Source organism: Panthera tigris, chromosome A1 (assembly GCF_018350195.1).
Source record: "Panthera tigris isolate Pti1 chromosome A1, P.tigris_Pti1_mat1.1, whole genome shotgun sequence".
Taxonomy (NCBI): domain Eukaryota; kingdom Metazoa; phylum Chordata; class Mammalia; order Carnivora; family Felidae; genus Panthera; species Panthera tigris.
Genome location: NC_056660.1, coordinates 157,971,528 through 157,995,180, shown reverse-complemented (window position 1 = coordinate 157,995,180; position 23,653 = coordinate 157,971,528). Strand labels below are relative to the sequence as shown.

General features: G+C 38.2%; 1 protein-coding gene, 1 long non-coding RNA gene and 1 other non-coding gene across 6 annotated transcripts in view; 2 read left to right on the top strand and 1 right to left on the bottom strand.

Moving 5' to 3' along the window:
• Nucleotides 1-1,500: 1,500 nt before the first annotated feature.
• On the top strand, nucleotides 1,501-8,795 carry LOC122239722. Of its 2 annotated transcripts, none has more exons than XR_006219136.1 (3): nucleotides 1,501-1,595; nucleotides 7,075-8,047; nucleotides 8,154-8,795. It is a non-coding gene; the product is annotated as an uncharacterized LOC122239722 (long non-coding RNA). The 2 variants fall into 2 exon arrangements; XR_006219137.1 differs by having other exon boundaries at nucleotides 1,501-1,626.
• Nucleotides 8,291-23,653, bottom strand: part of LOC102969445 (leucyl and cystinyl aminopeptidase) — a 101,666-nt gene continuing 86,303 nt past the window's right edge. For 2 of the 3 annotated variants that reach the window (XR_006219133.1, XR_444552.2), the window contains exon 18: nucleotides 10,567-10,649. The gene's annotated coding sequence lies outside the window, so the exon portion shown is untranslated. Of the gene's footprint in view, nucleotides 8,410-10,566; nucleotides 10,650-23,653 lie in introns of those variants that run through there. The other variant, XR_444553.2, reaches the window with a different exon arrangement.
• On the top strand, nucleotides 8,380-8,486 carry LOC122232071. Its single transcript, XR_006209397.1, has one exon. It is a non-coding gene; the product is annotated as a U6 spliceosomal RNA (small nuclear RNA).

Below are 23,653 nucleotides of genomic sequence, written 5' to 3'. Positions count from 1 at the left end.
TATTTATCTACCTCTAAGCTTCCATTAAAAGTAAAAATTCTAGGGGTGCCTGGGTGGCTCGGTCAGTTAAGCAGCCAACTCTTGGTTTCGGCTCAGGTCATGATCTCACAGTTTGTGAGGTATCTCTCTCCCTCTCTCTCTGCCCCTCCCCTGCTCGTGCTCTCTCTCTCTCTCTCAAAAGAAAGAAACTTAAAAAAAAAAAAAAAAAAAAGTAAAAAGTCTAGGATTGTGAGAATCCTGTCACTACATAAGCATTTTGGAAAAGTAATTCCAGCAGTAGCAGCTGCCCTGGATACAACACTCGTGTCCAGTGAACTCTGCTGAGTGTCCCTAACAGCAGCCCTACGAGACAGATCCTTTATAGCAGGACTGAGACTTGCCGTTTTAACTACTTCATCCCACCAGGTGGCCTAGGACCTGAAGTTTTGTTATAATTTCTACTTTCTTGTTAATTAATCTCCATGAAGAGAATTAATCCCCAAAAACAACAAATAAAAAGCAGTGTTTTTTTTTAGAAAAAGTGGGGGAAAACCCCAAGTTTTCCCCTACTTTTTCCCACTTGTACCTTACTGTGATCTTGGAGCTTCTCCCTCAGGACTTCTTGGCCAAATTTTTCATAGTGAACTTTTCCAAAATGCTTCTGTTGAAAGTGATACTTCAGAGCCTTGCAGCTGACAAAATCACTCCCACAGCACTCACAGTTGTAGTATTTGAGAGTCCACATCCTTTCCCAATGAAGTATTAGATCTGGAACCTACTGACCACAAAAACAAAGAGCCTTTGAAAAAAATATAGTCTCTCATAGTTAACTAGAATACAGGTATTACTTCTAATGTGCTAATGTGTGCTCAATCACATGCATGATTCCTAAGAAATTTATCCCTCACTAAAATCAAATGCAATATCATGAAAATACCTATTTAGACAAGCTGATTGTGAGCTTGGGCTTATAAAGATTAAGATGGCTGTAACATCAGTAAAACAAATGCAAAATATGTATAGGTATATATGCACATTTTTCTAAAAAGAAATTTCAAGTGAATCTGTGACCCAAAAGACATTAGTAACTGCTGGTTTAGATATAAATCTGATTTAGAGTACTCAAGGATTCCCCAGGAGCCATTGTTTCTTCAATTTTTACCACCCCATTAATTCCCATATTTGAAAAAATTATCATGATCTGTACATGTCTTTTGAATCGCTCCCTGGATTTTTAAAAGTAGTTAAAAGCATATAAAAAACAGAAGTTTGTACCAAGAGACACAGTCAGGAAGACGTTGGCGATTCCAATCTCCTGTGGGTTTCTCTTGAAACTGTTTATTTTTCTTGTTGCCAAGCAACTCTGCTTGCATTTGTAAAACTTATCTGAAGCTTAGAGCTCCTTCCTCAGAGGTTAGAATTATGGGATTTGTAGTTACCAGTTTCTTAGCAATCGAATAGATCCAGGTTTTCTAACTGTACTCATAAATTATTTTGCATCTGTTGCTGTAACACATTGCCACAAATTTTAGTGGCTTAAACACACAAAACTATTGTCTTACAGTTCTGTAGGCCAGAAGTTTGATTTGGTTTCACCAGCTAAAATCAAAGCATTGGTAAGGCTGAATTCCTTTTTTTAGGCTCTAGGTAAGATTCATGTACTTGTTTTTTGTTGTTGTTGTTGTTGTTGTTGTTGTTGTTTGTTAGTTTTGTTTTTCCCCCCAGCTTCTAGAGTCAACCCACAGCCCACACTCCTTGGCTGGTGGCTCTCTTCTTCCATCTTCCAATGCAGCAAAAGCAAGTGGAGTCCTGTTCACATTGCATCTTTCTGATCTGTCTCCCTTTTCCACTGTTTAATGTTTTCTTATTTATTTTTGAAAGAGTGCAAGCAGGGGAGTGACAGAGAGAGGGGGACAGAGGATATGAAGCAGGCTCTGCACTGACATCAGTGAGCCCCAAGCCCAATGTAGTGCTTGACCTCACAAACTATGAGGTCATGACCTGAGTCAAAGTCAGGAGCCCAACTGACTGAGCCACCAGGTGCCATACCTTTTCCACTTTTAAGGACCTTTGTGACTCCATCGGGCCCAACTAGATAACACAGGATAGTCTCCCAATTTTAACATTGGCTATTGGCAACCTTAATGCTATCTGCAAATTTAATTCTCCTCTGCCATGTAAGGTAACAAATACAAAGTTTCCTAAGATTAGGACATGGACTTCTCTGGGGGAACCATTTTTTGCCTGCAACATTGTACTTCTAAACTTCAAACAGAAATAGAACTGAATCCAAAATGTATCTGTAAAAAATGGAAACGAGGCAAACTGTTTCCTTTCTTTGCAAAAACATCTGTGCTTAAATGGTTCTGGAGCCTTTGTCAGACACAGAGTGTTGAGCAGTGTGCTTTTCACTGAGGTGCGGTGCAGTTCTCCAACTACAGGTCCTATCTCATTAGCAAGGTGTGAAAACAATTTAGGGGTTGTGACTAAGATTTTAAAAAATCAAAGAAGACCAAAGTAGGGAATATTGAACATAATGAAGGTAAATAATGATTTGTGAAACATCCATTACAGCTAAACATACACATATCTGTATTGGGTTACAATGTAAAATGTATTTTAAAAAATCTAAATTACATGAATTAGTTTATTTCATATCCTCTCATTGGTCAGCAGAAGCTCTATCTCTTGTTTTATTTCCCTTAATTCCCCATCCTCCACTTTCACTTACCTCCTTGTTCCCCCACAGGTAAACATTATAATGTTTTTTGTTATATATATATTTGTTATATGTATATATATATATATATATATTATATAAAAACATAAATATAAATGTTTTTGTTATATATATTATATATAATATATATTATATATTATATATAAAAACATAAATGTTTTTGTTATATATATATTATATATAATATATATAATATATGTATATACATTATACATTATATATATGTATATAATATATATACATATATTATATATATATATTATCTATACTCTGGTCCATTCCTTTTAATTGCTACAGAATAACCCATAGTGATATCTGCTATATTTACTATATGTCTTTCTCTGGGTAGAAGTAAAAAACATTTCAAAGTCACTGGTCTAGCGTGAAAATCCAGGACTCACTGGAGAACTTTTAGAACAACCCTGGAAGTTTTCTTCATCCAAGGCACATGTCCAAAATGTCCACTTAGCTTTCCTGTTGGCAGCCATTAAGATCTACGGGTGTCACTGTTCCCAAACTTGGTCTTGCAGGAAGACACCGGTTGGCATATACCATAAACAGGGGAGTGTACACATTGATGCAAAGTTGCAGAATTTTTAGGCTGAAACACCCTTTTCTTGCCCTCTTCCCTGTCCCCTCCATCATTTTAGCAGACAAGTATTTTAAGGATACTTTGCTTGCAAGGAATAGAGACCTACTGAACATAAAATGGAGTTTATTGAAAGGGTTTTGGATATCTTGGAAAATCCAAAAGTGGGAAGTAAACCCAGACCTCAAGGCCATCTCTGGCCATACTAAATTGCCTAAAACAGGGTGAATGTTCAATAAACTTTGGTCCAATAAATGGATGAATAGGTGGGTAGAGGAAGGAACTGGAAAATCATCAGGAATCAAGGCAGCAGTTCTCACTGATTTCACTGACTGACCCTGTACGTCTACATCTCTGCTTTCATATCTCTGCTTCCCTTGTCTATTTCTGCACAAGTGTGTATACGTGCTCTACAATGGTGCCCTTCTAGGGTGACAAACTGCCCTAGAAACAGTTTGCCTGAAAAGACAAACTGTTTGCCTGAAACTGGCATATACTAAAATACAGATGTAGCTTCTACTGTGCTAATTTGTGCTTTATCACATGAATGTTTTCTAAGAAATTTATCCCTCACTAAAATCAAAAACAGTACCATGAAAATACCTGTGTTAAAACCAGGGAAGTGTTAAAACCATAGAAGTCTCAGGAAAACCAGAAGGAATTGGTCACTCTACCATTGCAGCAGAGTATGCCTTAAAAATCAGCTTCGTAAATCCAGCCAGTCACTGTGAATTAATGAATTGAGTCCCTCCAAGCCCCAATGTTGTGAAGTTTGGAGAACTTGACTGGATCTACCCAAATTGTGATTTGTTTCCTCTATGCCACATGTTCATTCCTAGTCCAATCAACCTTGACTGAGCTACAGTGAAAGGGGTAGAGAGGTACATAACTCAACCATAAGCTTAAGTACCAAGTTCTCTAAGAAAGGCTGTTGAAGCAATGTTGGGCATTTGTAGTTCACAGATATGACATAGCACATCATTCAGATTTCCAGCACTAGCTGTCCAGGATCAGAAGAGTGAAGGAAAGAAGACAATAGTTGAATTGTTAGGCCTTCTCAATGAGATTTCTCTCCTCCCACGTTTTGCTTAGTATAATGTTTTCAAGCTTTATCCATGTTGTAGCATGTATCATTACTTCGTTTTTACAGGTCAATATTACTCTTTGAATGAATATACTGCTTTCCTTAGTAACCTATGCATTAATTAGTGGACATTTGGGTTGTTTCTGCTTGTTAGCTACTATGAATAATGTTGCTATGAACATCCACATATGCATCTACAAATTTTTGTATAAACATTGTTTTGAATTCTGGGGCATCTGAAAGTGAAATTGCTGGGTCTTACAGTAACTCTATGTTTAACCCTTTGAGGAAAAGCTAAACTGACCTCTATATTTTACATTCCCACCAGTCATGTATGAGAGTTCCAATTTTTCTATATCCTCACCAACACTTATTATTTTCCATATTTTAGAGTATAACTCTCCTCATAAGTGTGAAGTGAATATGAAAGAGTTTTGATTTGCATTTTTTGGTAATTAATGATGTTGAGTATCTTTTCATGTGCTTGCTGACTATGTATCTCCTTTGGAGAAACGTCTATTCAGAATTTTTCTCCGTCTTTTAAATTTATTATTTTTTTAAGTTTATTTATTTATCTTGAGAGAGAATGTGTGTGTGAGCAGGACAGAGGGAGAGACAGAGAGATAGAGAGAGAGAGAGAGAGAGAGAGAGAGAGAGAGAATCCCAAGCAGGCTCTGTGCTGTTAGCATGGAGCCCCATGAGGGGCTAGAACCCACAAACCATGAGATCATGCCCTGAGACCAAACCAAGAGTCAGACAACCAACTGAGCCACCCAGGCACCCCCCTTTACACACTTTTTAAGTGGGTTGTCTTTTTATTGTTAAATTATATGAATTCTTTATATATTCTGGATACCAAGCTCTTATCAGATATATGATTTAAAAATATTTTGTGCCATTCTTTGGTGTATCTCTTTATTTTCTTGATAGTGTCCTTTGGTGCACAAAAGTTTTAAATTCTGATCAACTCAGATTTATTTTCCCTTTTGTTGCCTGTGCTTCTGGTGTCATATCTTAAAAGCCATTACCTAATTCAAGGTCATGAAGATTTACAGCTGTTTTTCTTCTAAGAGTTTAATACATTTAGTCCTTACATTTAGATCCATTTTAATTAATTGTTGATTTTTGTATATGGTATGAGGTAGTGGTTCAAATTCATTCTTTTACATATGGATTTCTAGTGGTCCCAGCACTATCTGTTGAAGAGATTATTTTTCCCCATTGAATTGTCTTGGTGCCCTTGTCAAAAACCAACTCACCATAAGTATATAGGTTTATTTCTGGACTCTCAATTCTATCCCATTGATCTATATGTCTGTCCTTATGCCTGTACCACACTGTCTTAACTCTTGTCACCTTGTAGAAGGTTTTGAAATTGTGTTGTATGAGTCCTCCAACTTTTTTTTCCTTTCAAGATTGTTTTGGCTATTCTGGGTTCCTTGAGTTTTCATGGAATTTTGGGATCTGGTCATCAGCTCCTACAAAGAAGGCAGCTGGGATTCTGATATAAATTGTGCTGAATCTCTAAATAAGTTTGAAGAGTATTGACATCACTTGAAAAAAATTTTTTTTAATATTTATTCATTTTTAAGAGACAGAGAGAGAGACAGAGCATGAGTTGGGGAGGAGAAGAGAGAGAGGGAGACACAGAATCCTAAGCACACTCCAGGCTCCAGGCTCCAAGCTGTCAGCACAGAACCCAGCACAGAGTCTGACTTGGGGCTCGAAGTCACGAACTATCAGATCATGACCTGAGTCAAGGTCAGATGCTTAACCAACTAAGCCACCCAGGTGCCCTGAAGACTATTGACACCTTAACAATTTTAAGTGTTTCAGTGATCCCACGAACATGGGATCTTTCTATTTATTAAGGTCTACTTTAATTTCTTTTAGCAATGTTTTATAGTTTTAAGTGTACAAATCTTGAACTTTTTTGGTTAAATCTATCCCTGAGTCTTTTAACGTTTGGATGCCATTGTATATGAAACCATTGTTATTGTTTAGAAACACAATTGACTTTTGTACATTGATCTTGTCTTCTGTAACCTTTATGTTCATTTCTTAGCTCTAATACATTTTTTTTTGGTACTTTAGCATTTTCTATGTATAAGATCATTTCATATACAAATAGAGATAGTTTTAGTTATTCCTTTTTAATCTGGATGACTTTTATTATTGTTTTGTTTGTTTGGTTTTATTTTGTTTTTGCCTAATTTCCCCAGCTAGAACCTGCAGTATGATATTGCACAGAAGTAGTGAGAGTAGATATCATTGTCTTGTTCCTGATCGTAGGAGAAAATCTTTCAGTCTTTTACCACTAAATGTGCTATTCATTGATGCCCTTTAGCAGTTCAGGAAGTTCTCCTTTCATCTTACTTTATTGTTTTATCATGAAAGTGTGTTGGTTTTTGTCAAGTGTTTCTTTCTGCATCTGGTGAGATGGTCATGTGGTTTTTATTTTCTATTATGTGTTATTGATATGATGTATCACATTAATTTTTGGACGTCAAACCAACCTTGTGTTCCTGGAATAAATTCCACTTGGTCATAATGGATAATACTTTATATATATTGTTGGATTCAGTTTGTGTATTTAGTTGATTTGTGCATCTCTATTTATAAAGGATATTGATTTGTATTTTTCTTTTCTTGTGATATCTTCTGCTTCTACTATTTTGCTAGGGCCAGAAATTATTTCTTATCCAGAGTAGGAAAGGAGAGAAGAGTTATATACAAGGATTTGGGGAACTGAGTAGCACCATCCACTTGAGATGTTATAAGATTTGATCGACCTGTCTCTCTCCACCCCATCCCCAGCCACTGGCTGGCCTGCATAAAGCAAGGGAGAGTCTACCCTGCCCCAGGAATGCTTCTTACCCTCCTAGGAGAGTCTGCACAAGTGGACTACTAGCGTGTATGGAGCATCAATAAGCTTAGGATTCTAAATCATGAAGCACCTGCCTCAAAACATCATGACCTTGAACAAACCCTTGTGAAGAGTGGAGCTACAAAAGGTTACACAGGAGTTACACAGGTCATGTTTGCCAGACTGCCTTCTCCAATAGAAGTCCAATGCCCAATACCTTCAAATACCCATCCTTCTTACTAGTCTTGTCTAAATGTATCTTCTGTTTTTCTACCAACTATTTGCAGAGCTGGTCTGGTAGGGAGTGAGAGAGGATATTTTCCCAGAGCAGCTGTAGGCTGAGGACCCTGAGCTGAAGTTCTCTTCTGTATACTCAGTATGATGTCCTTTGGAGCCACATTTAATGGCAAACTGTACATCAGCCTCAGTACGGATTGAGCAGGCTGATGGGCTAACCCAGGACAACCATCAGCAAGGCAACCAAGGAACACCTCTGAGGACCACACTCTTCTTGCCTAACCCACAAGAACCTTTATTTCACAGATCCTAGAGAAGACTCCTTGCCTGCAGAGACCTGGCAGCACTTTCCCACCTGTGGGAGGGGGTAGCCTCCACCCAAGTCCATGCACTGCCTCCTCTCAGATGGAATCTGGCTGTCCTGGGAAAGCACCACCTACCAGGGCTCCTGCTGGAGCAAGTCCTACTCAGGACAGCCCAACTCATTTCTTGGCTACTGGAGATTTCTGGGCTACATAAATCAGATAACAGCTTTGGCCACCTTGAAGGCAGGTAGGAAATCCTTAGAGCTAGCTAAGCATCTCTTTCAAACAGAGAAAAGCATTTCCATTTTTGGCCAGTCCTCATGAAACATTTTTTCTTTCATGTCCTCTCACAGGAGCACATTTTCCAGGATTTGTTATGATTGACTCAAATTTCCCTAGTGTCTGTACAACTCAGATGCCTTCCACATGGGCTGCAAGGATTCTAAGCCATCTCAGAGCAAACAAGTCTTCTTACCTGCTTTTGTTCATTCCTGGTGAGCACTGGGCAAGGACAGAAGCCACCAGAGTTTTTCACCCACTTACTGCTGGCACTGCATCACAAGTTCTAAGACTTCTGCCATGCTCGCTTGGGCAGCACAGACACTAAAACTGGAACGATACAGAGAAGATTAGCATGGCCCCTCAGCAAAGATAACACACAAACTTGTGAAGCATTCCGTATTTTGTGCAGTTCCTCAGTGAATCGCCACCCTTTGTGGATTAGCACAAAAAACAAGGTTTGGAAAGGTCACTTGGGAGGTCTGTTCCGAATTGAATTAAGCATTCCCTCTAGCAGCTGAGGACCCAGCACACCTGTCAGCTTCTCCTGGACTTCACCGAATCTTCTGTCCTTGGAGGTGAGAGCTCACCTCAGTGGTCCCCCTGGCATCTCCACGGCCACCCATCACATTACTATTATTAACTAGGTAATCCTGGTAGCTGCATCCGAAAGCTTGTTCTCATTGGTTAAATAAATAAATAAATAAATAAATAAAAGACCTCTGCAGACTGTTCTTAATTTAAGGTAAGGACCTCAGAGAGGTCAAAGATCAGAACTGCCGCTAGAATTCCTGAGGCTAGATGACACTGACAGAAATACAGGGGGCGCGGTGCCTGTCATCTGAAGCCAAGCAGACAATCAGCGCGTCTCCTGTGTGGCGTGTTTAATTAATCATACTCTGTGACTTCACCTGTAAGTTTTCAACGTGCAGGCAGCTACAAGCCCTCTCCCTTTTATTGAACTGTGATGTAATCGAGACTCCCTGATTTAGAAGTCTATCTTGAAACACTCTCCTTGTTCTCGCCTGGCTACCCTGAGCAACTCAGACAAGGAAGCATTCTCACAACGTAGGCTGAGGTGAGCCAAGCTCATTTATTGCTAATTAGAACTTAAGGGAAACCTGGAGTGAAACTGAAACAGGCAATTAACTTCCAGCCTCTTGTCATTCACTTGGAACACCCTCAGGAATGAATACCTGTGTGGTTCCTCAGTGCGAATCAAGTGTCTTTGGTTCCCAATCAGTGACATGAGGCGGGACGTGTGGGCACTCATGCAGCATCTGGGGAGAGGTCTCCGTTTTTCACATTGCACCACACACCCACAGGAGCGGAGGGGGAATTCTGGCTGGGGAGCCAGTGTCCCCACCCCCATCCCCACCCCCTTCCACTCCAGGCGCTTGCTGTTTCTGAGGTGGCTGCAGAACTACCTACATCGTAGCTTAAAACCTCCCAGGGGACGCCCTTCACTTCTGTTCCTCATGAACCCAACTGCCCTCAACTATTTACCACCCACCACGCAGCCAGTGTTTATAAAGTCCAGGTGGCATTCTCCCAGCTGCAGCCAGCTGCTCACATTAGAGTCAGGCATCATGTACCCACCTAGCACAAGGCCTGGTGCATAGTGGATGATTACAAATATTTATTGAGTGAATGGGCCATAAAAAACATTTGAGAAACATGGCCTGGCTTCCTTCTTCTACCGGTTCAACTTATGGCTGCTTTCTCTCACCCAAAGTCAGGACGTGCTCAGATATTATAAGCCAATTTTCATATTAGCTTAGAAAAACAGGAAGAAATTGGTTGCCAGTCAAAAGAGAGAGATAAAGTTTCTTTTTATGAGAACAATGTGCTTGTTTGAAATAAAGAGTTGATAAGCTGCTTTGAGTAAGGGATAAGATTCCAAGGAGTATGTCCAAATAGCAAAAAGCCATCTGTACGGGTCCACTAAATCAAGGGACCAGCTGCTAACTGCAGGCCATTAGTTTCCTTGAGCTCCTGATGCACTTGGCCATGTGCATCTGGGTGAGGCGGCCAAAGTGCAATGCCACGGAGGAGAGACATTTCAAGTTCAAGGAGATGTCTAGGAGTAAGAGTGAGCAGTCAGCAAGGTGCACGTGTGTGTATCTGTGTGGCTGTGTGCATGCATGTTTTGGATGATTACAGGAAGTGAAAAGATCCCACAGAAACAACAGGGTAAAGGAGAGGCTCTGGAGAAGAGAAATATCAAGCGATGATGAAGCTGTTCGTTGTGGCATGTGAGAGATTCTCCCCTATAGAATCCTAGGGAAAATCTGCATTGTTCAGTAATGCTTTGGCTATAGTGAGTTTGTGGGAAGGAATCTTAAAGAGGTATTAGGTTCTAAGCCCAGGTTTGCTCAAGGCAGAAAAGAGACCATGGGCATGGATGCAGGGCAGAGGAAGGTCAACTGACATCCAGGTTATTTCCCCCTACCCAATTCCCAGTAAAGACTAAATATGTCAAGTGGATGGTTTTAAAACTGTGTTTTAATATTGTCTCTTCCCACGACTGTAAACTTCCTTAAGTTCCTGACCTTCTGGCAACAGGGAGTCTGTAGAAACATAAGAAAGACAGCAGTCAGCACCCACAGTCAAGGATTCTACAGCCCACTCAAGGACAAAAGGCCCATCTCAGGCTGACTTCAAACTACTTTAGGAAAATGGTTCATCCTCATCTTCTACCTGTAGTTGGTGAAGCTATCAACCATTACAGCACTTGGCACCTCACCACTGTTTTAACCACCCCTACCTCTTCCCTGATATTTCCCTTGGCGGGGAGAGAAGTCTTTCTGAACCTCCCTGACATTAGCATCTTCCACCCGAGAGAGGTTACTTTCTTGTACCCACTTAGTTCAAACAGACAAAAAAGGGCATATGATAATATACCATATATCTACTCTTTCGAAATCATGGTAGATTGTTCACATTATTGAGTTTAAAGTTAAAATATTAGGATAGTTTTAGCTCCACACTCTATGTTAAAATGAAACACCTCTTTCAACAGTAAATTCTAATATTCTTATTTCCAAGGAAATAGTATCCTGTAGGCATTTGCACATCCTTTGTCTCAAAGGCGACACAAACTTTTTCTAATACAAACACATATACAAATTTAACATATAATGTTATATTTGGGGGTCATAGCTAAGGCAGAGCTTCTGAGTTCCCTTACATTATCAGTAAAATTAGGGAATTAGACTGTATCATATGGAAAGTTCTTTCTAGCACTAAGAGAGATCTTAACACATTTGGCCAATTTCTCTGCCATGCCCAAAGTTGTACACAATATTTTCTAGGTAGAATGGACACTCGTACATGCTTGATTGTTTTGCATACTGAAGGCAAATAAATTATTGAAAGGAAAAAAAGGAGTATTTACGAGCATATACGAAGTACCAGATCTATTTCCTGTATACCTGTACCTGATGTTATTACTGCAAAATAGGTGTCATTACCACCATTGCATTAGGCAATAATCAAGATTTTATTTCATACTTATTTATAATTAACCAAATTCAGTGAAATCTATATAACTTCATGCTTTTTCTAATGTACTACAATAACTCTCAAATTAAATCTGCATATTTAAGGCTTAAATTTACTAAGAGGATTAGACTGAAAGTATTTCCCTAATTTCCTAACTGTCAAGTTATATAACCATATTCAATTAAAAAACTCATTTCCATCTGTAACTGATGGTGTTAACATCCATACACCCCAGAAAACAGCAGGCAGTTTTAACAATGGCAGTGGTATTTACCATGTCACTGTTATATTTACAGGCATTGTAGTAGGTAATTCATAGATATTTTATTTATTTATTTTTTTAAGTTTATTTATTTATTTATTTTGAGAGAGAGAAATCACAAGCAAGGAAGGGGGAGAGAGAGAGAGAGAGAGAGAGAGAGAGAGAGAGAGAGAGAGAGAATCTTTCAGCACGGAGCGTGACACAGGGCTCGAACTCCAGAACTGTAAGGTTGTGACCTGAGCTGAAACCAAGAGTTGGACGCTTAACCCACTGAGCCACAGAGACACCCTATAGATATTTTATTTAATGCTAACAACCTCACAAGGTAGGCAGTATCTCTGTTTTATTAATGGAGACAACTGAGGCTAATAGGAATTAAGAGACAAGTGGAAAATCACTGTACCAGGAACCAGTTCCAGTCCTGATTGATGCCAGTCTATGTTCCACAGCATTTCAAATATTTAAATTTCTAGAAATCATTGCCTTTTGCTACCATGTAAAAATACTAACATTCCAAGCATTTGGTCAAGTTAAAAATCACAAAAGGCTAGGAGGCAAAGTAAATGAAGATATACTCAGCCATAAATACCAGGGCAGCCAATGTATAATCCTGATGAAGCAACCAAGGATCACATGGGCTATGTTCACATAGATGAGCAGCATGAGAAAACATGGAACAAAAGGGCTTCTTGTTTCCCACACTTGGCTTCTATACAAATGGCATGTGAATAAGCAACACGCCGAGTCCCCTTTATAAATAAGCCTTTCCTAAGCTGACATGGCTTCTTGTCTGTCCCTGACTTCTTTGAATCTATTGCCTCCTGGTGTGGCCTGCTCAACAGTTCAACTATGGCAACGTCATCTACTTTCACCACTCTATTTGGTTATTTTACTATGTTACATTACATTCTTCCTTCAAAAAAAATGAGCGGCATAGTAAGAATAAAAGTTTTTAGATGTATAAGCAAAAGTCCTGATTATAATTCAGCTCAGCCAACAATAGAAATCACAATCACATAATCGATTGGATGGCCATCCATAAGAAAATGAAGTACATAGTAAAAATGAAGAACAAGCAGAAAGCATTGGAGACATATCATTAATTATTGACTATAGAAGGTAGGCTGTGATGATGATTTTAAAGTATGTTTTTGCTCTCTGGTAATAACACTCCTGTATAGCATGTAAGTCAATTGTTCAACTCACAAGTTTTAGGAAGCACTAGATGCTTGAGTGTGTTTGTGTATGTGTGTGTGTGTGTGTGTGTGTGTGTGTGTTGCAGGAGGTGTGTAGGGCTTTATGGTATGAATTGAAGTAAAGCAAAAAGAAAATATAACCAAATCAAACTCTCCTGTGCATGGATTCTAAAAATGATTTTGAAAAATAAAGTTTTTTTTTTAATGTGTATTTATTTTTGAGAGAGAAAGAGAGTGAGTGGGCGAGGGGCAGAGAGAGAGGGAGACAGAGAATCCGAAGCAGTCTCCAGGCTCTGAGTTCTTAGCACAGAGCCCAACACAGGACCCAATTCCACAAACAGCAAGATCATGATCTAAACCAAAGTCAGATGCTCAACCGACTGAGCCACTCAGTCGCCCCTCTTCTCTACATTTATAATGGGTTTTAGTTCAACTGTTTACTGCAGATATCCATGAATAAAAAAGCATAAAAAATGTAACCAGAAGGTTTTGATCAAAATCAAAATTCCTAAGAACATTACCCCAGTACATTACTATTACCTATTGAAGTTTAGTTGACAACACAATACTACATTAGTTTCTGGTGTACAACATAGTGAATGAACCGCTCCATACATATGCTCACAAGTTTAGCTACCACCTGTCACCCTACAACATTATTACAATACCATTTACTGTATTCTTTATGCTATATCACTCATCCCCATGACTTATTCATTCTGTAACTGAAAACCTGTACTTCCCACTCCTCTTCACCCATTTTGCCCATTCCCCTACCTCTCTCCCCTCTGGCAACCACCAACCAGTTTGTTCTCTGTGTTTATGTGTGTGTTTTTGCTTTGTTTTCTAGACTCCACCTATAAGCAAAATCACATGGTATTTCTCAGTCTTCTTTCACTTAGCACAATAACCTCTAGGTTATTGTGTTACAAATGTAAAGATCTCATTCTTTTTTTATGCCTGAATAACGTTCATACCACAGCTTTATCCATTCATCTATCAAGGGGACACTTTGGTTCCTTCCATGTCTTGGCTGTTGCAAATAATGCTGCAATAGAGATAGGGATGTGTATATCTTTTCAAATTATTGTTTTCATTGTCTTTGGATAAATATCCAGTAGTGGAATTGCTGGATCATACGGTAATTCTATTTTTCATTTTGTGAGGAACCTCCATACTGTTTTCCATAGTGGCTGTATTAATTTACATCCCCAACAGTGCATGAGGGTTCCTTTTTCTCCACATCCTTGTCAACGCTTGGTATTTCCTGTTTTTTTTTGCTATTAGCCATTCTGACAGGTGTAAGGTGATATCTCATTGTGGTTTTTATTCGCATTTCTCTGATGATGAGTGACGTTGATCATCTTTTCATGTATCTGTTGGCTAGCTATCGGGTCTTCTTTAGAAAAACGTCTATTCAGGTCTCCTGCCCATTTTAATCAGATTATTTGGTTTTCTAGTGTAGAGTTGTAGAAGTTATTCATATATTTTGGATATTAACCTCTAAACAGATCACTTGCAAATATCTTCTCCATTCAGTGGGTTGCCTTCACTTTGTTGATTCTCCAATATATTAATGATCACCATAGGAGATTGTAAGAAGGTATGGCTTCAAGGTTTCTTTGTGTCCCCAGAAACAGGTTTTTGGGTAAAGGGATTAAGAGACACTGTATTTGCTCTAAAATGCCCAACTTTAAGCCCTAACAATTACTGGAAGAGAATATTGGTTCTAGTTCTCATATCTGGAAGCCTAAGAAATTCTCAATTCTCAAGATTACTCATGGGGTTAGAACAGAGAAACTCCTTTTGTAGACATGACCAGGAACATAACTATCGCAGTGTCCCTTGATAACAGCTGTGCACTCCCACTCCAACCACATGTAAATCAAAGCAAGGGGTGTCCTTTGATAACATTTAGTGTCCTTTCACCTTCAGATAGTAAGTGTTCCTTGGTTTCACTGGCATAAGTAGTTACATGTCTCATTCTGATTTAGGTACTGAATTATTACTGTATCAACTGGTACTGGGTGTTTATAGGAAGCAATTCAGTCTAAAAAGTAAATACTTGCCCTACAGTTCATATAACTATTACTGAGCCCCCTTCTCCATGCATCCACTGAAAGTTTTAATCCCCACCCCACCCCATCACAGGAGAAATTTGGCAATGTCTTAAGACATTTTTCGTTGTCACACTGGGGGTGGGGGAAGTTCCATTGGCCCATATTTGCTACTTGCATTAGAGGCCAAGGATGCTGCTAGTCATCACAGAATGCACGGGAGAGCCCCAGATATCAAACAGTGTGAGCCTGAGAAACCTTGAGTTACAGGCAGTAGAGATACTGGGGTACTAGTGGGGTAAAAAACAAATAATGCAATACAGTGAATACAGTCATTACCCTTGTAGAGTATATAATCTGAGAAGATGTACCACTTTATATATACAATTTATTTATCCAAATAGTCCACACAGTATTTATATTTAAATACTTTATTTTCATTTCACAAAAAAGAAAAAGCAACAGTGTTTGCAATTACACATGCCTTTCAGTCAGTGCTGGTCATATGCAAAACAAGTTATCAGAAGTATAAAGAAAAATAAGCCTTTTCCCTTTACAAGTGACACAACACAATTTGCATATATATTATATTACACATACTGTTTTCAAAATTTTCCACAAAAGACAGGTTATGATACAAATTTAGAATTCCACCCACAAGCTCAGATTCAAAGAAGTGAAGATCCGTATAGGTGTCTAAATACAAAAATGTAATAGTTTTACAAGTTTCCAAATAATTACTTTTCAAAGTGTTTGAAAGAGACTACTACTCTTCATAGCAACGTAGAACACTTGGGTTTAATCAAGACGGCTAGGAGACTAAGTTTGTCTCAGCGTGAGTTTGCTCATTAATGCAAATGCTCCAATTATGCTGTAATTCTCATTTCATATATATATATATATATATATATATATATATATATATATATACACACACACACACACACACACACACACACACACATACATATACAAGTGTATTATTGTACTGATGGTTTATACAGCGCAACTTCTGGAGCATTTCATTCAGCTAATCCATGACCTTTACTTCTTTGAAGTATCTCAAATTAAGAACTGCTCAGAGATATCACTAATGACTACCATGACTAATTTCAAAAAGGTGTCCCTTTCTCTCTTATTTATGATCATAATTACATGTGTCATGAACAAACTTTTGTTTTTTCTACAGCAGCAGGTATAAATAAGCAAAGTACAGGCTAATATTTCAACACTAGGACCTGAGAGTTTGATATGGTAAATGACATCTCTTCGCAAATGTTCTAGGAGTCCTATCTAGCAACGTTTCTAAAAAATATATATAATAGAACAAAATAATATAGCAAACCTTCAGCATTAGAAACAAAGATTGCTCAGAAGCTTGAAGGAAAAAAAACAAGGAGGAAAGAAAGAGAGGTAGGGAGGGAGTGAGGGATTTTACACATGCATTTTCTTTGATACAGACAAATGTGGAGTCCTAACATTTACCATGTGGTGGATGAAGAGTCAATATGATTCAAGAAAGCGAACACACACATCTGGATATATGAAATGCATGCAAAAACATAGAGCTGATGAGGCAACACCGGCTTACATGTTTAAGTGTACTTGAGTATAACATCTAATACAGGAGGAGGAGGAGGAGGAGGAGGAGGAGGAGGGAGGAGGAGGGAGGAGGAGGAGGAGGAGGAGGAGGAGGAGAAGAAGAAGAAGAAGAAGAAGAAGAAGAAGAAGAAGAAGAAGAAGAAGAAGAAGAAGAACAACAACAACAACAACAACAACAACAACAACAACAACAACAAGAATGGTCCAGCTAATGGAGAATGGAAGGGAGAGATGCAGCCACACAGAAGAGCTCTGGGTAAGAAAGGACCAACTTGCCCTCCCATAGATGGGTGTTGAAAGACAGGAGGGCTAGCCCCCCAATTCTTAAGGGAATGATTTTTGGGCCCATGTTGTTATTCACTAGAACCATGGCAATAACTCAAAAAGTTCATTCCAAAAGTCAAAATAATTTTTATTGGCTACACGAGAATATGCTATCTATAGAACTGCAAGAGACTTCTGTAGATAAATCAGAATTCCAGCCCCCAAAAGAAGCTACTCTCAAGGGTCTTCAAATGAGTTCTAGGCAGCACTTTTACTGGCTTACCAGTTACTAAAAGATTAATCAGCAATGAACGTTAAACACACTTTTTACTTAGTATGATCCTCTTGCCTTTCTGGAATTTCCACAGTACAGGTCCCGTCTCACCCTTTCCTTCAGTTTGAATCAATGTAAGAAATGCTGACCCTGATTAGCTTTCACAACTCAACCATGTCCAAGTGTCTGCTCCCATCTTATTTGCTGTACATTTGTTAGCCATTAGTTACACCACCCCAAAGCCTCTCAAGTCACAGGACAGGGATCTGGTGGGACTTTATTTTTGTTAGATCCATGCACAGCCCTGCAAGGGACTAAGTATTAACAAAAAATAATGAAAAAAAAAAAAAGAGGGAAGCAGATTAGATATGCGCATAAATATATTTATACTTTTAAAGGCATATTTCCTAGAGAATAAAACAAAATAAGCACAGAACAACAACTATACTAGCCACTGATAAATGAGGAAATATGTGGGGAAGGAAGAAGTGAACTGTCAATTTATGAAACTCAATTTCCTTTAGGTCCCTACATAGATAGCCATGCGAAGAACTAAATACAAAATGAAAGGAAATATATTCATATGTATTAAGAATATTCCCCTACCAAAAATAGAAACCCCTCCAAAAAAAAAAAAGCCAAGTAAATAAACAACACACAACTATTCTACTCACTATTGCCAACACAGGCAATAAGGGAAAGGGGAGAAGGGGAGATTTGTCATACACTGATCCTCGATTTTCATTCAGTACCTATACATCCATGCTAAGAGTAGGTACAAAATCAATTAATACGAAAACATTTATATACATTTTTTAAAAGTTTGTACGCTATCCTTATCCTTTCCCCACTACCCACCCAAATTATCTCTCCCCCTAAAAAAAAAAACACCCCAAATTATAAAACTATTGCCAATGCAGGCAGTGAGGGAAGGGAAGCAGAGGAGATTTATCATACGTATGGACCTCCGTGTTTCATTATGTACTTACAAGTCCCAGCAAAGGACTGGTTACTAAGTGAAATAACACACAAAATGTAGCAAACATTTATATACATTAAAAAATTCACACACACACACACACACACACACACACACACACACACAGACTTCCCCCACCCCCCACCCCTCCAAAAAAAGAAACGAAACATCTATTCTTCTACCACTGCCCACCAGGCAATGAGGGAAGGGGAGTAGGGGAGATTGTTCATAGAATCAATCGCAACTTTCATGAAGTACCTAAATAGTCATGAGAAGCACTAGATTCAAAACGAAATGAACACCAAAAAGAGGCAGAAACATTTATATACATTTAAAAAAACCACCTATCTTATCTAATAAGCCCATTCCCCATTAATAACCTCTAAAACAAAAAACAGAAACCAAGTCCTACAATTGTGCACAGGCTATAAGGGAAGGGAGAAAAGGTTTATCATGTCTCCGGATCTGGGCCTCTGCACTACATTTGAGATCTACAAATCCAAACAAACAAACAAACCAATAAACAAACCTGGTTGAAGTAAAACAGCAAGCCACAAAAACAAAAAAGCAAACAAAAAACATGCAGCAGACATTTATATACATTTTTAAAACCGTAAACCCAGAAATCCCCCACCACCCTGCCAAAAAAAAACCCATCTAAACAACTACACCACTAGTCATTGCCCAGATAGGCAACAAGGGAAGGGGCCAAGAGGAGATTTTCTTCATAGAATGAACCTTAATTTTCATCATGTACCTAAATATCCATGGAGACCTAGGTACAAAATGAAGTAACAGAAAAAAGGAACAAAAACATTCATATACATTGAAAAGAGTATATATCCCCACCCTCTCAAGGGAGGGAGTGGTAGAGTAAAAAATTAATCTAAAACTACTCTAAACTATTGCCCACAGAGGCAATAAGGAAAGGGGACAAGAGGAGATTTTCATACAACCGGACCTCCACGTCTCATTAGGTACCCACACGTCCAAGTAAGGGACGCGGTACAAAATGGAATAACACAATATAGTAACAAACACTGTATATACAGTTTTCAAAAGTATATATTCTGCCCTTTGTCCCTTCCCACACACCAAAACTTCAAAAAAAACCGAACTACTTTAAAATTATTGCCTATGTAGATAAAAAGGGAAAGGGAGAAGAGGAGATTGCTATCCATCTAGAACTCCACGGTTCATTAGGAACCTACGGGTCCAAGTGAAGGACTGGGTACCCAGTGAAATACTGTAATAAGGAAGTAAAAATGTGTGTGTGTGTGCACACACACACAGATATATATATACATGTATATATATATTTAAAAGTATTTACCCCCGAGCCCACAAAAGAACCCCTGAAACTAATTAACTACTCTACTAGCCATTGCCCATGCAGGCAATAAGGGAAGGGGAGAAGAGGAGATTGTTATACATCCGGACCTCCATGGTTCATTGGGTACCTTCCAGTGTGGGCACCCAATGAAATAATACAACTTGGTAGTAAAAACAGGTATATACAACATGTACACATCCCTGTCCCCACCCCCACCCTCCCCCCAAACCCCACTCCAACAACTATTCTACTAGCTATTGCCCACATGGGCAATAAGGGAAGGGTACAAGAGGAGATTGTCATACATCCGGACCTCCACGTCTCATTAGGTACTTTAATGTCCTCTGAGAAGGGCAAAGTACGAAATGAATTAAGTAATACAAAGTAGTACCAAACTTATTTATATACATTAAGTACATACCCTACTTCCCATCCCCCCTCAAAAACAAAACAAAACAAAACAAAACAAAGTATTAGCTACTGCCCAAGGAGGCAATAAGGAAAAGAGAAAAGAGGAAATCTGTCATACTCTGAACTTCAATTTTCATTAAGTATATATGCATACATGCAAAGGGACATATAAAAATGAAATGTAAAAAAGTAGCATAACATACACACACACACACACACACACACACACACACACACACCTGAAAGAACGATATACAAGCCCGAGCCCCCAAGACTAGATCAAGACAAGAGCACCCACAGCTACTCTATTAGCTACTGTCCATGCAGGCAATATGGAGAGGGGTAAGTGGGACATGTGTCCTACTTCTGGACCTCCACAGTTCATTAGATATTTACATATCCATGGGAAAGATGAATTAAGTGCAAAATGAAATGACACCCACAAGATAGCAGCAAAAACATCTTGTACACATTTTTAAAAAGAACATACTCTGCTCTCCCCTCAATATCACCATCAACTTCCAAAAAAGAAACATCACATAACTACTCTGTACCTATTGCCCACACAGGCAATTATGGGCAGGTGGAAGAGATTTTTCACAGGACAGAATTTCACTATCAGAAAAAGTTTACAAAGTGAAAGAAAATAAAAACATATCAAAACCACATATGCACATTAAAAAAAAAAGTATATACCCCCAAAAAGCCACTCAAAGAAACCAATCAACTATTTTATTAGCTATTGAACATGTAGGCAATAAGGAAAGGGAGAAGAGGAAACTTCTCATACTTTTGGACTGCCACTTTTAATTTAGTACTTACTAATGCAGAGAATGAAGTGCAAAATAAAAGAATGCAAAAAAAAAAAAAAAAAGACAAAGAACCCAAAAAATAAAAAACAAAACAGTACAAATGGGAGTGTCAGAGGGGGGAGAGAAGAAGCTCTTTACAAAAGAGTTAATTCCAATAAAAACGAAATGACAAAGGCAAAGGGGAGAAAAAGAGTTGCATCTTATGTATGAAATTCAGATTTGCAGAGAATTTGAAATTCTTGTTTTGCAGACTCAGCTGAGAAAATGCTGTCCTCGGTGATGGTATGTGTCCTGAGCTGCACAATCCCATGAAACGAATCGGGGTTACGTGAATTCAGCAGTCCAACTGCAGATTATGGGTCCAGGTGCTTTAGTTTGCATAGACTCTTAAAATACAACTCAGTAACAGGCTACCAATAATCCAACAAACTCAGCACGTAACTTTCATTCCTTATTTTGCTATGCTCAGAAGGGACTCTGCTCTGTACCCAGTGAGACTGACGCAGCACAATATCCTCTATGTACCCAGAACTCTGCTGACAGCTCTTGTTCAATGAAATGAAAACATGAATGGCAAAGAGTATTAACATTTAAGTGGAAGCTGTGCTGGTAAGAAGTTCACAAATAACAGCAACACTTAACTTAAAGAGATCTCTATGTAAAACAAGAAGATGCAGGAAGGCACAAGCCTGGGGTGGAAGCTGACCCCACCTGTAGTTTAATGTATCCAATCTCTTGCTATTAAGGGAACAAACTAGACTCCTTGGATTTCTATTTCCAGATCTCCAAAGCATACGTTTTTCTTCTACAATTCCAGATTTCCAATTTTACCTTTCCTAATAACCTAGTATGATGTGCCCCTTCCATTACATTCATGTAGATCGTCTCTCTGCAATGAACATAATACTTGAAAACCAGCACTTAACTGTCATGGACCTATGTGCTTACATAAACAAGCGTGCTGTGACTGCTGTGCGTCCATCTATTTGAGCTCTACAAGATGCAGGGGCAAAGATAAGGTTTGGGGTAATATAATCTTCAAAAGCTAGTTATACTTACTATGTAACATGTTCTACTGGTTACTTAACCTTATATTCCTGACTTAGAGATAGTTTTTAGAAGTGCCATACAGAGATGGGTTAGCTTAACATTACAAATTATGGAATCCTGTGGGAAAATGTGAGGGGAGGGCTGCTAAAACTACAAACAACTGAGGTGAGGCCTATAAATAACACTACAACCAGTATAGATCCAGTATCATGGGAATGAACAGCTTTTGAATACAAAGATAGCAATGGATTACAAGTTACCTCTTTTTTAGCTCATGTTTTGATAAGTATTTAAACATCACCCTCTTCCTTCACACACACACACACACACACACACACACACACACACACACACACACGCACTCAGGAAAGATGCTATAATTCGGTACAGGATTTGCCATATGCAGAGTTAACATACATTACAGTAGCCATGTAAAGATGGGCAGGTAAAACTGAAAAGTCTTAACTGATTTTGAGAAGTAGCAAAATTTAAATTCTGTATCAAAGTGGAATTTAGTAATATAACATATGGTAAAAAACCAGCAACCAAAAAACCCCTCAAAGTTTAGTATGTTTCCCCACTCTAAAAATATAAAAACACACCAACTTCCCATATCAACTAAACTATCATTCATTTCCGGAAGCACAAGACAAATAAAAACCTACGATCACCCCAGTTTCACTAAGACATCTTTAGAGGATTCTGTGATTCTCAGGATATAAGATTTTGTATTCTAAACCAGAGGTAAATGTTTAGAAAAGACTAAATTGGGGGAAAATACACTAGGACTAAAGAAAGCTAGCTTTTAGCTTGCTAGCATTTTAAATCTTGTTATATAAAAATATTTTCATAAAGTAAAATATAATTTTATACACAATCCCACATATTTTTTGTTTATACCTGCTAAAATAAAAAAAAAAGGTGTCCTTTCCCATTGATTCTGTGGAGTGTTTTAAGTGCTTGAAAATGGGTATCCACTCTTTTTACGTACATACAAGATGTTTTCAAACAAAATATAAAGTACTCAAAAATTATTAGGAAGAAAGTCTTTCCCATAAGAATCAAAGAAACTCCACAATCTAAGTATGAAGTCTGCATAGCTCAAAAAATTCAAGTACAGTATTTCTCCTTTGCAAGGAGTGAAAATACCACACAGCTGTGGACATCTTCCCTTTTCTTTCTTTCTTTTCTCAGCCGTTCCTTTTAATCAGTTAGTTTGGCCATGATAAAGACAAAACAAAACAAAACCACTGATTTTTCAACTAAAAAAAGGTACTGTTTTTGACAGTAGAAAAAATTCAAAGCCCACCATATTAAATCTGAATCAAATTACTCCTATCCCACATTCTCTTTATTCCTTTAAGGTACTATGGTGAACTTCAAATAAAAATGCTCAATTTCTCAAAGGCCCTATTTTAAAATATGCTTCTACTATGCTTCTAATATACCCTACCATATAACATGAAAATCTACATGAGTATGATTCACAGAGAAAGTGTCTATGATCAGGTAATGTCAAAGGTAACTTAAACAAATTATTTTTAGTAACAGTGATAAAGTCAGGATAAAAGACACCAGTAGTAACAAAATGCTTGCCATGTATGTAGACATACTTATTTATAACATAAGGTATATCTATGGCAGGGAGTGGTAAAGGTGTACAGATTTGGAGAATTCATAAATAAAATAATTATAATTAAAGCTAACTCAGTTTGAAACATTTTCCTAAAAGATGAAAAAATAATTATTAAATATTTGGAAATTTTAATCTTTTGCCCTTATTACTTAGTTTTTCAATACAACAAAAATTTAAAAATTCTGTAGCACCTG